Below are 17,098 nucleotides of genomic sequence, written 5' to 3' on the forward strand. Positions count from 1 at the left end.
TCCTTTTATATATTTGAACATGGCTATCATATCACCCCTTAACCTCCTCTTCTCCAGGCTAAACATGCCCAGCTCCCTTAGCCGTTCCTCATAAGGCATCGTTTCCAGGCCTTTGACCATTTTGGTTGCCCTCCTCTGGACACGTTCCAGTTTGTCAGTGTCCTTCTTGAATTGTGGTGCACAGAACTGGACACATCCTGCTTTAGAACTCTATAAGACCAGGGTGTTGCCAAAGCTACTATATAGAGCACCACTGTGGGCTATGGCCAATTTAGATTCATTGGAAAGAGCACAAAATACTTTTTTGCACAGACTTTTCTCAGTCCCTATTTCGACACAAAAATAGTAATACTGGGTGTAGAATTGGGGGTAATGCCCATTAAAGCTGAAGCTCTTAGACTAGCCCTGCTTTTCTGGTTAAAAACTATTTTTAAGCAGGCGTCAGATTTTCTCCAGACAATTTTGGAAGAGATGGACCCAAACTCATAGAAGCTTGAAATGCAGTCAGCTACCATGAGTTTGGGATTCTCTACCTCTTTTGACGCAAGGTTTCGAGAGAGCTAAAGAATTAATACTTCAAAGGAATGGTTTCAGGATTGCTCTCCTGTACTATTTCAGACACGTAGTTTATATACTTATGTATGTGTTTGCCTTGTAAATTTATGAACATATGATTTATGTATATGAGACCTTAGAATTCCTATAACAAAGAATAGAATAAAATTGGGGTTAAGGGTTTTCTCAGGATGGTTTCATTGGTGTCATGGTTTTGGAAATGCTCTGGGGGGGGGTGGAGAAGAAAACACGGGGGGTAGAGAAGGGTCAATTGGGTGAGGAGTGAGAAATGTCCCTATTTTCATCTGAGGAATGTTGGGTGGTATGCCAAGATCACTCAGGAGGTTAATAGTTGAGTGAAGATTTGAACCCTAGTCTTTCCCAGGTCCACCTAATCCAGGCACAGGCAAACTCGGCCCTCCAGAAGTTTTGGGACTACAACTCCCATCATCCCTAGCTAACAGGGCCAGTGGTCAGGGATGATGGGCGTTGTAGTCCCAAAACATCTGGATGGCTGAGCTTGCCTATGTCTGACCTAGTCCAACACTCCGGCTCCCTTCTTTTAATGTTGCCGTTTGCTTAGCTGTACTAACTGCTATATAAAGGCAAGGAGCATGTTTGCCTTATCTTCCATTTTGCGGACTCAGAAGGTTTTATCTGTATGAGCCGCAAAGCCGCAGGTTGCTGGCTGGAAGCCCACAACTGCACAACGTATTTTGGGTCTTTGTTATGAAACCAAAGAATGGGTGAGACTCCTAAAAGACATTAGATGAGCTCATAAAGGATGCCACTAAACTGGGAGGCAGAGCTGGCAACTGAGCGTGAATGAAAACATTGGGGCAAATTTATGTGTGGAGGAGAAGACATTCAATGTCACAATGTCCCAGTTGGATGGGTTATGATTAAGCTGCCGGTAAACTCTGAGTGTTCCTGCACCTGATATTTAGCACGCAGGTAATAATTTCCCAGATGCCAAAGAATTCCTCCTACGTGTCTGAGCGTTTCCAGGGAAGGTGGACAACACTGCAGGTGTTTTCCTGGTGAGCTCATCACTGGAAGCAGGCGGGAGAGAATGATAAGTATTTATTTCACTTTCATCCTGAAGCGCTCGAGGTGATGTAGGTGGAGACGACTTGCCCAAGAGCTTCGCAGCCCTGTGGAAGATTTTAACCTAGGCCTCCCAGGTTCTGCTCTCTCACTTAAAATAAGGTTACCAGATTTTTTTTCCCCAAAAGAATCTGGGGGCACTTTTTTTTTTTTTAGATAAAAAAAGTTATTTTAAAAAAGTTATTTAAAAAAGAAGTAGTATCTGCTCTTCTGTGGTCTCCTCTGTCATGCGGCCTTCCTCTGGGCCCCGGCCTGCTCTCTTGGAGTGCTAGGATTGGGACTGGGCTCGGCCATGTGCCCCTGCCCTCCCGGTGTTCTCCTACCTCTCCTCCTTAGCAGCAGCAGTGGCAACAGCGTGACAAGGTTGGGGTTCCCCTCTTTTTTCTCCTTCCTCTTTCTCTCTCCTCCTTCTCCCTGCATCAGCTCCGGGGTTTTCCGGGGCTGGCGCGCCAGGCGTCCCCAGTTCCCCCTTGGCAGTGGCAGCAGCAGTCTCAGCAGCCCGGAGCCAGCCTGGTAGTGTAGTTGGCTTTGGCTGGCTTCAGGAGCTGCTCGCTGCCGTGGTGCCCACCATTTTGCCTCGCCGGAAGTCCCCCGCCCCACCAGTCCTTACAAAACAATGAAAAAAAACAAAAAGAAGGAAGAAATAGTATCTATTATTCGGCTAATTACGCATCCCTCTGCTTAAGGTCCAAGGGCGGCTTCTGACAATTTAAACTGCTTTATTAAAAACGGTTTAACACCAATTACAACTGCAGGGATAGGGCGGGTCTTAAAAACATGCATCTCAGGCATTCAAGGGTCAAGGTGGAGAAGTTCACCTTTGGCACAGGGTGGAAACTGCCAAGATAAATTGCCAGATGCATTGCTGGGGGGCAAAGTTCAGCAGGTCATAGGCTGCCACAAAGGATGCCTTTCCCTCAGTTATTGCTGCCAGCACCTGAATTTCTGAGGGCAACAGAACTACCAAGATCTTGCTGAATCTAATGCCTGAGAGCATGGGTAGGCAAACTAAGGCCCGGGGGCCGGATCTGGCCCAATCGCCTTCGGACGGTCCAGAAATCAGCGTGTTTTTACATTAGTAGAATGTGTCCTTTTATTTCAAATGCATCTTTGGGTTATTTGTGGGACCTGCCTGGTCTTTTTACACGAGTCGAATGTGTGCTTTTGTTTAAAATGCATTTCTGGGTTATTAGTGGGGCATGGGAATTCGTCCATTTTTATTTTTATTTTCAAAATATAGTCCGGCCCCCACAAGGTCTGAGGAACAGTGGACTGGCCCCCTGCTGAAAAAGTTTGCTGACCCCTGCCTGAGAGGGTCTTTCCAATAATAATAATAATAAGAAGAAGAAGAATGCTTCATCTAGAAAGGAGCAACCCTTAGAAGCCTCCGTGTGTTCTCTGTTCTGCTTCCTTAATAAAGAAACCAACTGTAGACTACATGGAATTGGCGGAAATGACTGGCAGAATCCGAGACCAGGGAGAAGAGTCGGTGGAAGAAGATTGGAAAAAATTCAAAGTATATTTACAGAAATATTGCAAAATTAATGAATGTTAGAAGGATGCTGGAAGGAAGCTATATGGCTTTAGCAGAAATGTTATAAAGAATTAAGTAAAAATAGATTGTTAATGGGCCAAAGTGGAAAATTTAAGGTTAGATTGTGTTAAGATAAATTATAGAACAAAAATTGAGAAAGATGGAAAGGATTTGCTGAGATAGCTTATTGAACTAGAATACAAAAAAGGGAGGTGTGAGGAGGTCGATGAAACAAGTAAATGAAAGATAAAGATACGGAAATATTGGATGTGTTTTTAAATGTTTTTGTTTTTCTTGTTGTTTTGCTGTATTGTTTCTTGTTTTTCTTTTTATTTCTGATGTATTGTAAGGTATTGTTTTGTTTTGTTTAACTTTTTATTGTTTCTTTCTTCTTTTTTCTGTAACTTTCAAACCTCTAATAAATAACTTTTTTTAAAAAAAAAAAGAAACCAACTGTAAGTTAGCCAGCGTTTCACTGTCTTCCTCTGAACTGCAAGCTACCTTTTCCTTCTTGTCAGCTCCCTGACATTATCTTTCCACCAGTAGGCTAAGATGTTCCTGTTCAGACAGGCTTTGGGGAACCATGGTTCAGATGATCACTGGGCTATCGTCAGGGCCAATTGCCGGTTCTGAATGTGTTTTGGCTATTTTTGTCAACTAGTTTGCTTTTATTATTTTGCATTTTGTAATGATGCTTGGGATAAAGGTGGGATATAAAATACAGTGGTACCTTGGGTTAAGAACTTAATTCCTTCTGGAGGTCCGTTCTTAACCTGAAACTGTTCTTAACCTGAGGTACCACTTTAGCTAATGGGGCCTCCTGCTGCCGCTGCGCGATTTCTGTTCTCATCCTGAAGCAAAGTTCTTAACCCGAGGTACTATTTCTGGGTTAGCGGAGTCTGTAACCTGAAGCGTCTGTAACCTGAAGCATCTGTAGCCCGAGGTACCACTGTACATTAAGTAACAAATACAAACAGAATTCAGTCCCTGGAATCTCCTGTAAGGTCTGGGAAAGATTCCCCTGCCTGAAACTTTTGAAAGCCACTGTCAATCACTGTGGACAAATACTGAGATACATGGCCCAATGATCTGACTCTGTATAAGGCACCTTCCAATAAGGATTACAATCATATATATATATATATAGTGGTACCTTGGGTTAAGAACTTAATTCGTTCTGGAGGTCTGTTCTTAACCTGAAACTGTTCTTAACCTGAAGCACCACTTTAGCCAATGGGGCCTCCTGCTGCCGCCGCGCCGCTGCTGCACGATTTCTGTTCTCATCCTGAAGCAAAGTTCTTAACCCAAGGTACTATTTCTGGGTTAGCGGAGTCTGTAACCTGAAGCGTATGTAACCTGAAGCGTATGTAACCCAAGGCATTCTTGCATGAAGAAGGACCCAAGTTCAGTCCTTGGAATGTCCAGGTTGGAATGGGACTGGACCCCACTAAAATCCTTGAGAGCCACACCACTGATTATAGACAATACTGAGCTTGATGAACCGATGAGGCAATGTACTCTGCCCCTATTTAAATGAACCCTTTGTTCAGAACCACGAGGACTACAGTAGATTCTTATTCTATGTTTAAGGGAAGGGCCACAGGTCACTGGCGGAGCATCTGCTTTGCATGCAAAAGGTCCCAGGTTCTGGGAAGCTGCTGCCATTTATCATGGAAAATATTGAGCTGGATGGTTAAAGGCAGCTTCCTGTGTTCCTGCTATGCAAACAAATGACCAAGTGATGAATAAAGCACTGAAAGGCTGATTCATTACAATGTGCACCTTTTAATAATACATTCAGGCACAGAACTGGGAGCCAGAGCAGTACACCAGGGGAGCAAGAAGGCTATTGGAGGAACAGCAATTGCAAATAGCATGGAATACGGGACACATCCTATATTTCAGCTGTGTGCCTGTCTACCAGCCAGACAAAGTACATACAGATGTTCAACAACTATACTGGTGAAGAGTTAAGCCATCCAGTGATGGATTGAGAAGGATGGGCGAACCATCGGATGATGTCCACAGAACTGGATTGGCTGACAACAAAGTAGATCCTGTCCACCATTTCCCCTCCAGGTTATGTATATCTGTTTTAAGAGCAGATATGAAGGGTCATATGCAGCTAAGTCACACTCAGAGCAAACCCACTGGATTGTAGCCAACTACTCAGAGGAGACTCATTGCAAGTAATGAACTCTAAGTTAGCCGTGTCCAGCAGGCCTTTTCGGAGTGGGGTAAACATTGGCCACTGAAATTAATGGGCTTAGGTTAGGGTAGAAATAACATGATGTTACAACGAAGTTCACAGCAAGATGGAAGTCAATGAAGCTGACACCTGGGTGTTACTTCCTGCATCCATCTCCAGCCCTCCTTCTCTCGTGGGTTTTTGCTTTGGCTGTTTATTTCAGGGGTTTCTTAGCAGCACTTTGGATCCTGGGTCTGTTGAGGAGGACACTTTTGCTGTGGAGGGAGGCAATCCTGCTGAGGAGGACACTTTTGCTGCGGAGGGAGGCAGTCCTTCTGGGGAGGACACTTTTGCTGTGGAGGGAGACAGTCCTGCTGAGGAGGACAACACTGAGGAGGAACCTGGCAAGGCTGCTTGCACTGTTGCTGCTGCGACATCTTGGATTGCTGGAGAAACCTGGAGGAGGAAGAAAAAGAACACGATTCGCCATTACTGATTGCTTCGATGCTTCAGAAGATTAGCAAAATGGAAGGGGGAAATAAACAATTAATGGAATAAGTGTGCATGTCTTGATAGGTGTCAACTTTAAATCAGGGGTGGGGAACCGGTCTCCAGGTAAGAATGTAAGAAAGTAAGAAGAGTCTTGCTGGATCAGGTCAATAGGTCATCTAGTCCAGCATCATGTTCCCACATCGGCCAAGCAGATGCCTCTTGCACACAACCAGGAACTAACTGCAGCAGCAACTTCCCTACTGCCACCAAGAGTGGAACATAAGAAGAACTTACTGGAGAGTCATGTCTTCTCCCAAAGAATCCTGGGAACTGTAGCTTGTGAAGGGTGCTGAGAGTTGTAAGGCGAACACTATTCCCCTTTCAGAGCTACAAATCCCAGAGCAATTTAACCAACAATCCCAGGGAACTCTGGGGATTGTAGCTCAGTGAAGGGAACAATTTTAGATGTCTAGCACAGATGGGGCCAGTATTATTAAAAAAAGAAAATACAGATTGAAAACAAGAATTCAGCAATGGCAGGGTCCAATCCTTTGGTGCAGAGCAAAAAGAGATGGCCTTATAAGCATCTGAAGCAACTGTTGGATGCAGCTTCACATCAGAGACAAGAGCATTCCACAATGATTGTGTTGGGTTGCTCAACCAACTTTCCATCCAACTTACAGTAGCATCACCCAGCCCATGTATTCCCTACTTGTCAACAAGCATATCATTGAGAAATCCTTCAATGAATTAAGATACACTATGTGAATGGTTTCCCCATGATCTGCCTCCTTGGTGGAGAACATTAGTAAATAATAATTATAATTATGAACAATGACATTAGGCATGTCTGAGGCTGCTAACCTAGGTACATTAGCTAGCTAATATCCCACTGAGTTTGGTGGGGCTTAATTCTGAGTAAACTTTCCAGTCACCTCTGCTTTCTCCTGAAGATACATCCTAGACAACCCCAACTTGCTGCCCCATAGACAAACCCCATCATCCCTGACCATTGCCCATGCTGGTTGTGGCTGATGGGAGCTGTAGCCCAACAACACCTCCTTTACACCTCCACAAGTGCATTTAACATGGGATGCCTGCTTGGTTGAGCCAAGTGTCTAAGACAGGGCTGGGGAACCTATCTCTAAAGATGTAACTGGGCCCCATCTCTCATCAACCCTGGCCATTGGCCACTGGGGATTATGGGAATTGGGGTCCAGCCACATCAGGAGGATCACAGCTTCCCTCTCCCAGAAATAAACAAATGCCTTTTCTGAACCTAAGTTACCTCCATTGCAACACTTCATTCTTCTAATGCAAAGGCCATCTAATCCAACTCCCATCTCCCTTGACCATGCTGGCTGCTGGGAGCTGGAGTCAAACGGCATCTTGAAGTCACCAAACTGGAGAAGACTGCTATGTTCTGAAATCTAGCTTCGTCAGGAACATGCAACTTCCCACCCCAAAAAAAGCTAACTAATTCTACTTACCTGATGTGACGTTCAGTCAAGGCTCAATCAGGCACGAGAAGCAAAGTTTAGTGAAGAGTCCTAGGAAGTGAGGGACTTTTTATACACTCACTTCATACGTTGGTTTGATTGAGTAAGGAAAAAGGGGGGGGATGTTTCACCTGGCTGAGTAAAGGATGCTTTTGCAATCTTGACATGTCCATGCAGCAGCAGCATCAGAACAGTCATGTTCCAAGGTATCATTATCTTTTGGGGAAGAAGAGTTCATTTCTGGGTCCATGCATTGTGTCAACGAGAACCCCACCTAGATATTCATTGGAAAGGAAGAATCATTGTCATCATCTGTCTTCTGCCTCATGTTGCTTGCTCAACGCAGGAAATCACCTAACCAGTTGACAAAACGCCCCCCCCCCCAAAAAAAAAAATTAAAATAGCTGCATAACTGGGAATGGAGAAGAAATGCAGTTTGCATTTTAATCAAATGTTTATTTCAACTTCATTAATAAGGCAACCAAAGGCAGGCTGCAGCCAAGCAGAATAGTAAGAACATAAAATTTACTTAAGAATTATACATAAAAATATATAAGAACTTGGCTACATGCATAAAACTTAGAACATGCATAAAAAACAGAATCTCAAATATCAAGGGAGGCTTCATGATCTGAGCAACTTCAAATTTGTCTGCATGATGCTCTACAGACCTGTCTGAACCGAACAACAGATATTTAATCTTTCCCATATTGCCACAGGTAGCAACCACTGCTAAAACTTTCCCTGAATATTTTTGCCTCAGGCAACTGTCACGCTATACATTTAAAGCACTCTGATAGCACTTTAAGCAGATAAAGAATTCTGAGAGCTGTAGTTTGTTAAGGATGGTGAGAATTGTTATGAAGTTCATAGTCCCCTTACAAGAGCTACAATTCCCAGAGTTCCCTGTGAAGAGGGATTGATTGTTAAACCACTTTGGGAATTCTAGCTCCGTGAGGGGACTGGGAGTGGGGTCTCCTAACAACTATCAGCACTCTTGAGAAACTATAGTTTCCAGAATTCTTTGTAGGGAAGCCATGGCTATCTAAAGTGGTATCATAACCAACATGAAGTGAATGTGGCTTAACTTAGGTTCATTCATTTCAGTGGGTTTACTCTGAGTAGAAATTAGTTGGCTATGACCCATAGGCGTTGGGAATATCCTGATCACGATTCCTGGATGATGCAATGCACTTAGTACTATTATTATTGTGTTGGATCCAATGGCCTCCTAACGAAGAGTAGACCCACTGAAGGTAACTAAACATGACTGATTCGGATCCATTAATATAAATGGGTTTACTTTCAGACTTAGATACCAGCCATTGTACATAAAAGAGCATATGTTAGTGAAAACAAGCAAAAATGCAGTAAATTAAGGTTAATGGCTTTTAGAAATTGTGAAGGATTAATTTTCATGAGGATTTAGAGCAGGCTTCCTCAACGTCAGCTCTCCAGATGTTTTGAGACTACAATTCCCACCATCCCTGACCACTGGTCCTGCTAGCTAGGGATCATGGGAGTTGTAGGCCAAGAACATCTGGAGGGCCGAGGTTGAGGAAGTCCGATTTAGAGGGGGGGAATCACCACAAGTTAATGTGAAAAATGGGGAGAACTGAACTTCATATTGGTAAAACAAGAAACTGAGAGAAACAGAAATTGACAGATTTGTCTATGGCAACAACAAAAAAACCTGAGTCATCACAATCCCTATGAGAGACATAACTGCCTACAAAAATACACATTCCTACAAAAATAAGCATTCCCTAAACTAATGGTGAGTTTTTGTGAGGACTTTATAAACAAACACCACATTTAGTGCAGTGTATTTCCTATGTGTGAATATTTTGCCTGCCAGGCCGCACTGCATCATGGGCTTTGGAGTGGTCATGAAGGAAGACGCATTCAAGAACTGTGTGGGACTTGGGTCACAAACGGTGACATCGTTGTGCCAAGTGGGATGGTGATTACTATGAACCAGCAGCACTTGTCACAAGTGTTGCAGTATTGTTGAAGTATTTCGTCTTCCTCTTCAGGATGCCAGCCAGCCATGCCCACAGACATCCCACTCCATTCCATCTCTTCCCCTCCAGCAGATGCCATGGCTGGGTTGCCATATATCAAAAACTGAAAATCCGGACACAAAAGTTGAGCATCTTTATTCTTCTTTTTCAAAATCAGCCCTTCCCATATGGGATGCCATATGGCTCAGTTTTACCAGACATTTTAGCCACTTCTTGGAAACCTCACCCGGAAGCCATTTTTTGAAGGACGGATCAAGGCTGGTGAGGACGTGAAAGAAACTGTGAGAATCACGAGGAAGGGAGCATTGCCAAAGGTGACGAAACTTTCATGTGCTTCACCCCATTTCCTGCAATCTCCCACAATCAGAGCTTTATGTCCTTAATTAAGTAATTAATATCCTGTCGGAGCCAAATGTCCTTAATTAATTCCTATTATATATTTCTGTAAAAAAAAAAGTAATAAATTACTGACTGTTCCCAATGTGATCCTGGAATGCCAAAAGGAACTTCGCCAGCATACCAGGAAGACAACTCAAAACAACAGCCACATGGGTAAACAGGTTATATCTATTAAAATAGAACAAATTGAATAGCTTCAAAGCAGCCACAGTAAGCCAAGTTTAACAGGGTAACCTAGCGAAATATGTCTGGGGAGGTGGTTGGAAATCGATGGGGGACAATAATCTCATACCCTCCAACAATTCTCCGGTGAAAATAGGGACGGGTGTCCTATTCCATTATTAGTATTAGCATTGTTTTGCCCCAGCCATTCTGAATGGCTTCCAACATATATAAAAACATGATAAAGAAGAAGAGAAGAAGAGTTTGGATTTGCTATCCCGCCTTTCACTCCCTTTAAGGAGTCTCAAAGCGGCTAACATTCTCCTTTCCCTTCCTCCCCCACAACAAACACTCTGTGAGGTGAGTGGGGCTGAGAGACTTCAGAGAAGTGTGACTGACCCAAGGTCACCCAGCAGCTGCATGTGGAGGAGCAGAGACATGAACCCGGTTCCCCAGATTACGAGTCCACCGCTCTTAACCACTACACCACATTAAACATTTTTTTTAAAAAAAACAACTTCCCTATACAGAGCTGCCTTTGGATTGCTCAAGGGCTGCATAACTCCATACCCTCCAACAATTCTCTGATGAAAATAGGGACATCCTAGGGAAAACCTTTTAATGAGGGTGAAAGAGGAGAGAACAAAATGTGGTCTGAAGCTCAACATCAAAAAAAACAAAGATCGTGGCCACTGGGCCCATCACCTCCTGGCAAATAGAAGGGGAAGAAATGGAGGCAGTGAGAGGTTTTACTTTCTTGGGCTCCATGATCACTGCAGATGGTGACAGCGGCCACGAAATTAAAAGACGCCTGCTTCTTGGGAGAAAAGCAATGACAAACCTAGACAGCATCTTAAAAAGCAGAGACATCACCTTGCCAACAAAGGTCCGTATAGTTAAAGCTATGGTTTTCCCAGTAGTGATGTATGGAAGTGAGAGCTGGACCATAAAGAAAGCTGATCGCCGAAGAATTGTTGCTTTGGAATTATGGTGCTGGAGGAGACCCTAAAGAGTCTCATGGACTGCAAGAAGATCAAACCTATCCATTCTGAAGGAAATCAGCCCTGAGTGCTCACTGGAAGGACAGATCCTGAAGCTGAGGCGCCAATATTTTGGCCACCTCATGAGAAGAGAAGACTCCCTGGAAAAGATCCTCATGTTGGGAAAGATTGAGGGCACAAGGAGAAGGGGACGACAGAGGACGAGATGGTTGGACAGTGTTCTCGAAGCTACCAACATGAGTTTGACCAGGCAGTAGTGGAAGACAGGAGTGCCTGGTGTGCTCTGGTCCAGGGGGTCACGAAGAGTCGGACGCAACTAAACAACAACAACAAATACTGCTTTAAATGCACAGTGCAGATGAGGGCTGGGTACAGGAAAGGTTTAGTACAATCCGCGCTTTTTTAAAAAAATCTACAGGCCCCCCAATCAAATAAAGTTATGGGATCTCTGGGCGTTGGGGCTGGAGGAAGAGGACTAAAGTTCAGCGGAAATTATGCAGTGAGTTCCCATAAACAGCGAGACAATTGATGTTTCTAACATGAATGCTCACCCAGCATTTATGATGCATAATGGATTGAGGAAATGCTTTTCTCTTTCTCAGAAAGCAGTGCTCAGAGGATGATTCGGCCGACAGTGGCCAAAGGTATTATCATCATCCAATTAACAATTAGGTGGAGCTTCTGCTGGGGAAGAAAATAAATGAATAAATAAACGGACTCTCCTTCCCAAGTGATCATGCAATCTTCCTCCGTGACTACCCTGCTGATGCACACAAACAAATTAAGATCACAAATTAAGATCTACTCAACGACTGGAGAGGGTGTTCCCCTTTTGATTTTTGATTTATTTATTTATTTTGGACAGGTGAGTGAAATTCTTCCGATGCAAACAGGAACTTAATGTTGGCATATATATAAGACATCGCCTCTGCAGGCTCCTCATTCTACTTTGCTACCTGTCCACTTGAGTGTTGACCATTTCTGAGCTTGGGTAAGCAGCACTGGTTGTTAAGTTTTGGGGGTGGGTTTTTTTGCAATGACTGCTTTTGTTGTGAAGACTGGTTTTAAGATAGTGGTTTCAGCAGGGGAAACTGTGGGTGGCGTAGGTGCCAACTCCCTGGGGCCCTGGGTGCCCGAGCATCCACAAAATTCCCCGTGAAGGGTTTCGGCAGGGGAAACTGTGGGTGGCGTAGGTGCCAACTCCCTGGGGCCCTGGGTGCCCGAGCACCCACAAAATTCCCCGTGAAGGGGCTAGGCAACCACAAATTTCAGTGCCAGGGCCATGCACGCTTCATGGCTCAACACTGGCTCCAGCCTGGTGGAACGCTCTGTCTCATGAGACCAGGGCCCTGCAGGATCTGATTTCTTTCCACAGGGCCTGTAAGACAGAGTTGTTCCACCTGGCCTTTGGCTTGGAACCAGCCTGATCCCCTCCCTCCCTCTCTTTCCTTTTTCCTTTCTCCTTCTGTGATGGAACCCCTATTTGGGGACTTCCTTGGCTTTTTTCTGGCCCACATAGGACCAGTCTGGATAGTTGGCCTTCGTGAAGATTTGACGTTTTCTCCCCCCAAACAGTTTTTGATCTGGGCTTCCACTGAAATGAGGCATTTTAAGTTGTATCTTAATCCTGTTTTTAAGTTGTATTTTAATCCATTGTTTTTATACTTGATGTTAGCCGCCCCTGAGCCCGGTCTTGGCTGGGAAGGGTGGGGTATAAATAAAATTAAATAAATAAGTGGCAATCATGGCCCTGGTCACTCACGGTCGCAGGGCCAAGTTGGCACTCCTGTTGGGTGAAACATGGGAAGTTGCCTTATATACTACCTTGGACCATTGGTCCATCTAGCCTGGTATTGTTAACACTGATTCGCAGTGACTCTCTAAGGTTTCAGATGGGGAGATTTTCCATGCCCTACTTGGAAATGCTGGGGACTGAGCCCGGTACTTTCTGCTGTAAGTCAGGTGATCTACCAGTGTGATCTCATACTTCCCAGAGGTGATCCAAATGGGACATTGGTATCTGACAATGCAGAGTTAAATGGTGACTTGTAAAGCTGTGGTTTTCCCTGAAGCAGGGGTGGGGAACCTGTGGAACTTCAGATGTCACTGGAGTTCATCTCCCATCATGGGAGCTTGAGTCCAAGGACATTATTGCAACTACAACTTCATTCATCCCTAACCATTGGGCAATGTTGGCGCGGGTTGTTGAGAGTTGGGTTCCAACAATGTATGGAGGGTCCTGGGCTCTCCATTCCTGCTTTACACCTCTGTAAAGGTAAAGGGACCCCTGACCATTAGGTCCAGTCGTGACCGACTGGGGTTGTGGTGCTCATCTCGCTTTATTGGCTGAGGGAGCCGGCATACAGCTTCTGGGTTGTGTGGCCAGCATGACAAAGCCATTTCTGGTGAACCAGAGCAGCACATGGAAACGGCGTTTACCTTCCCGCTGGAGTGGTACCTATTTATCTACTTGCACTTTGACGTGCTTTCGAACTGCTAGGTTGGCAGGAGCTGGGACTGAGCAACGGGAGCTCACCTTGTTGCGGGGATTCGAACTGCCAACCTTCTGATCAGCAAGTCCTAGGCTCTGTAGTTTAACCCGCAGCGCCACCCACATCCCTTACACCTCTGTAGGTGCATTTAATATGTGATCCCTGATTGTTTGGGACATGATTGGTCAAAGGCAGGTCTACGCCATGACTGTTCAAAGTGGTAGCAATAGTGGTTTTCAATCACAGTGAATGTGACCTAGGGCAGGAGTGGAAAGTAATGGCTTCCCTCCCAAAGAATGCTGGGAAACGTAGGTTGTTATGATGCTGAGAGGAGACTCCCTTTCCCCCTCAGAGAGCTACAATTCCCAGAGTGGTTTATCAACCCCTCCCTCTTTCCAGAGATCTCTGGAAATTGTGAGAGCACTTGGCAAACTATAGTTCCCACCATTCTTTGGTGGAAGCCATGACTTTCCTCAAATGATGTGATACTTCTTCAAATGTACAGTACAAATGAGGCCTAAATAAATAAGGTGGTTCTGGTCCCTGGTTCTTTGAATTTCACACCACTGAAAATTCATGCATTGGGTACTATTTTTGTTATTTGCAAACACTTCCAAGATCAATGCTGTACTAATATATATATACGGTATATGGGGTAATTGTGCCCCTGAAGGGACCAGGTGCACAGCCTGGGAGTCATTTTGGACTCACAGATGTCCATGGAGGCACAGGTCAATTCTGTGTCCAGGGCAGCTGTTTATCAGCTCCATCTGGTACGCAGGATGAGACCCTACCTTCCTGCAGACTGCCTTGCCAGAGTGGTGCATGCTCTGGTTATCTCCTGCTTGGACTACTGCAATGCACTCTATGTGGGGCTACCTTTGAAGGTGACCCAGAAACTGCAACTAATCCAGGATGCGGCAGCTAGACTGGTGACTGGGAGCGGCCGCCGAGACCACACAACACCAGTCTTCAAAGACACCAGTCTTGGCTCCCAGTACGTTTCCGAGCACAATTCAAAGTGTTGGTGCTGACCTTTAAAGCCCTAAACGGCCTCGGTCCAGTATACCTGAAGGAGCGTCTCCACCCCCATCGTTCTGCCCGGACACTGAGGTGCAGCACCAAGGGCCTTCTGGCAGTTCCCTCACTGCAAGAAATCAAGTTACAGGGAACCAGGCAGAGGGTCTTCTTGGTGGTGGCGCCCACCCTGTGGAACGCCCTCCAATCAGATGTTCAAAGAGAAGAACAACTTCCAGACTTTAGAAGACATCTGAAGGCGGCCCTCTTTAGGGAAGCTTTTAATGTTTGATGCATTACGGTATTTTGATGTTTTGTTGGAGGCCGCCCAGTGTCTGGGAAGGCGCAGCCAGATGGGCAGGGTATAAATATTAAATTGTTGCTGTTGTTGTTATATATCAAAGATCTCTCTCTTTGTCTTCTAGACTTCTCTAAATCAGCAGAAGATGTCTTACCAAAGTCAGCAATGCAAGCAAACTTGCCCACCCCCTCCTCAATGCAAGAAGACGCCTCAGAAATGCTGCCCACCACCTCAGCAGAAGTGCTGCCCCCCTCCCCAGAAGTGCTGCCCCCCACCTCAGCAGTGCTGCCCCCCTCCTCAGCAGTGCTGCCCCCCTCCTCAGCAGTGCTGCCCCCCTCCTCAGCAATGCTGCCCCCCTAAGCAGTGCTGCCCTCCCAAACAGGACCCCCCATGCTGTTAAGCGACGTCTGCCACAGCCTACCCAGAGAAGTCCCCGCAAGGAGAAGGGTAGGAGGGAAGGAATGGAATATGAAAGCATGGTCTGATATTTATGACCCCATTCGTTTTCCATCCATCTTTGCTGTCGGCTCCATTCTAGCAAATACTTTCCTACCTCTTTCAAAAAGGCAAGCTGAGAAGAACAGAAAATCTGGGAATCGATGTTTCCAGGGCACACAGGACCCCAGCCCATCTAGTCCCGTCAACATCAATGGACACTCATCTAGTCATCAGCTCAGAACATCGCTAGCCAATGGATGTCTGTGTGTCTCACCCTGACAGACCTTGTGAGCGCTCAGCTGAAGAGTCCTGTCTGGAAAAAAACCTTCTTTGCAACCTAATTTCCCCTATATTTATTTTATGATGTATCCAAAATAGCACATTGAATCATCTGGTTCACCCTTTCCCCCTTACAATATATCTTTTCTTCCAATGTATTGCTCTGGGCTCTGACGGCAAGATATTATTAAAATTTATGCACAAGCATCAGTCTGCCTTCTCAAAGTCGTTCTTCCCTGTGTGTCTTGCTGCAGGATTTGTACTGCAATGGTTGCTCTGGTCTGACCAATGGGAGGTGGTCCCTGGCAGGGAATCCTGAGAAGTGTGGGTCCAGTGTAGTGTAGTGGTTAGAGCATCAGGCTGGGAGCTGCAAGACCAGGGTTCTAGTCCCCACTCTATTGCGTTCCAAAAGCAAGGAAGGATTGGACTCTGGTTAATAAAATACACACGAGGCTTGACCAGCAAGACTCTGGGAGGAAGTGTGAATAATAAACTGTCCACCCCTTGACCCAGGTCGTTTTATTCACAAAAGAACTTTTTACACAGTGTTCGTAAGAACCAATCAGATTTTCTCTGAGCATTTCAAAAAAACCCACGTGGGACAAAGTCAGATCAGAAGAAATCCTTTTAACTACAAAGAAACTATTTCCTACTTGAGCATGCATATGTAGTTCAGAGTAAATAAAACAGGAATCCAGGAGAAATGCTTTTAGCAAACCCCGGAGGTCATAAACAACAGTAAACAGGAGAAGAAGGATGTCAAATGAGAGGCACAAATACAAGATGGGTGACACCTGGCTTGAGAGCAGTACATGTGAAAAGGATCTAGGAGTCTTGGTTGACCACAAACTTGACATAAGCCAACAGTGTGACGCGGCAGCTAAAAAAGCCAATGCAATTCTGGGCTGCATCAATAGGAGTATAGCATCTAGATCAAGGGAAGTAATAGCGCCACTGTATTCTGCTCTGGTCAGACCTCACCTGGAGTACTGTGTCCAGTTCTGGGCACCACAGTTCAAGAAGGACACTGACAAACTGGAACGTGTCCAGAGGAGGGCAACCAAAATGGTCAAAGGCCTGGAAACGATGCCTTATGAGGAACGGCTAAGGGAGCTGGGCATGTTTAGCCTGGAGAAGAGGAGGTTAAGGGGTGATATGATAGCCATGCTCAAATATATAAAAGGATGTCACATAGAGGAGGGAGAAAGGTTGTTTTCTGCTGCTCCAGAGAAGCGGACACGGAGCAATGGATCGAAACTACAAGAAAGAAGATTCCACCTAAACATTAGGAAGAACTTTCTGACAGTAAGAGCTGTTCGACAGTGGAATTTGCTGCCAAGGAGTGTGGTGGAGTCTCCTTTTTTGGAGGTCTTTAAGCAGAGGCTTGACAACCATATGTCAAGGAAAGATAGGCATGTTTATCATCTCCTTGTGAACTCTCCTCCTGGCCCTTAGATTAGCAAAACTAACAAAAGCTACATCAAAAGCTTTACATCTATCTTTATGACCCAGGATGCCTGGTGAACATCTGGCCTGTGTTTAGAATGCTTATAGATGCCTGTCAGGAGTAGAGAAAGGAAATGGCAGAAGAGCAGAGGCTTGTGGGATTT

General features: G+C 45.2%; 1 long non-coding RNA gene across 1 annotated transcript; it reads left to right on the forward strand.

Moving 5' to 3' along the window:
• Window positions 1–11,645: 11,645 nt before the first annotated feature.
• LOC310694347 lies at window positions 11,646–15,698 on the forward strand. Its single transcript, XR_014519607.1, has 2 exons — window positions 11,646–11,952; window positions 14,896–15,698. It is a non-coding gene; the product is annotated as an uncharacterized lncRNA (long non-coding RNA).
• The last annotated feature ends 1,400 nt before the right edge of the window (window positions 15,699–17,098 follow it).

This window comes from Podarcis liolepis (genome assembly GCF_965112155.1).
Source record: "Podarcis liolepis genome assembly, chromosome: 15".
Lineage (NCBI taxonomy): Eukaryota > Metazoa > Chordata > Lepidosauria > Squamata > Lacertidae > Podarcis > Podarcis liolepis.